Here is a 1354-nt window from a genome sequence, read left to right on the forward strand (position 1 = left end):
AAAAAAAAAAAAATGATAAGCTCATGACATATTGATCTAACTAAAATTATAACATAACTATTTGAGAAGAAGGAAGGGTACATGAAGAAACAAGCTTAACTTCCTTTTTCCATATTAAAATATCAATAGACAATGCCTAAAACTGAAAAATTGACCATATAAATATGTGTGTCATTTCAAGACTATAAGTGTAACTACTGGCAAGGTCAGCTAATTACAAGAGTTGAGTGGTTGACTCCGGCAAGCAGGAAATAGGATGGGGGAGGGGGGTCTGCTGGATTTTTATAACAGGCCTTGTAGAACTATGCCCATGTATAACCTTGACAAAATTTTTTTTTTAATTAGTGGCACACACTCTTGGATTTCTTGAACTCAGGAGTTTGAGACTAGCCTGAGCAAGAGCAAGACCCCATCTAGCCAGGTATTGCGATGGGCACCGGTAGTCCCAGCTACTCAGGAGGCTGATGCAAGAGGATCACTTGAGCCTAAGAGTCTGAGGTTACTGTGAGCTATAACACCACGGCGTTCCACCCAGGGCCTACGTAAGACTGCCTCAAAAAAAAAAAAAAAAATACTAGCACAAAAAATAGAAACATCAACCAATGGAACAGAGCAGAGAACCCAGATACAAAAACCATTTTCATATTTCTGACTGATCTTTGACAAAGCAGACAACAATAATCACTGAGGAAAGGAATTGCCATTCAAAATGGTGCTGGGGAAATTGGAAAGTCACGTGTGCAAGACTGACAGAGGATCTGCACCTTTCACAACTCACAAAAACTAATTCATGGTGGATAACAGACTTAAACCTAAGGCATGAGACTGAAAGTTCTAGAAGAAAGTGTTGAGAAAACTCTTATAGACACCAGCCTAGTCAAAGGATTTATAAAGATGATCCCAATGGCAATCACAGCAATAACAAAAATTAATAAATGGGACTGGATTAAATTAAAAGTCTTCCACACAGTCAAGGGAACAATCAGCAGAGCAAATAGACAACCTATAGAATGGGAGAAAATATTCGCATGCTATACATCCAACAAAGGGCTGATAACCAGATCTACAAAGAACTCAAGCAAATCAGCAAGAAAAAATCAACCCCACTAAAAAAGCGAGCAAAAGCCTTGGTGCCTGTAGCACAGTGGTTACAGCATTAGCCACATACACTAAAGTTGGAGGGTTCAAACCTGGCCTGGGTTGGCTAACCAACAATGACAACTGCAACAAAAAATAGCCAGGCATTGTGGCAGGCACCTGTAGTCCCAGCTACTTGGGAGACTGAGGCAAGAGAACCGCTTAAGCCCAAGAGTTGGAGGTTGCTATGAGCTGTGACACCACAGCACTCTACCCA

General features: G+C 40.6%; 1 protein-coding gene across 1 annotated transcript in view; it reads right to left on the reverse strand.

The window, feature by feature from the left end:
- RAB27A (RAB27A, member RAS oncogene family) overlaps positions 1-1354 on the reverse strand; it is an 82989-nt gene that overhangs the window by 67364 nt on the left and 14271 nt on the right. The window lies entirely within an intron of this gene.

This window comes from Otolemur garnettii, unplaced genomic scaffold (assembly GCF_000181295.1).
Source record: "Otolemur garnettii isolate 467f Iridium unplaced genomic scaffold, OtoGar3 scaffold00011, whole genome shotgun sequence".
Taxonomy (NCBI): Eukaryota; Metazoa; Chordata; class Mammalia; order Primates; family Galagidae; genus Otolemur; species Otolemur garnettii.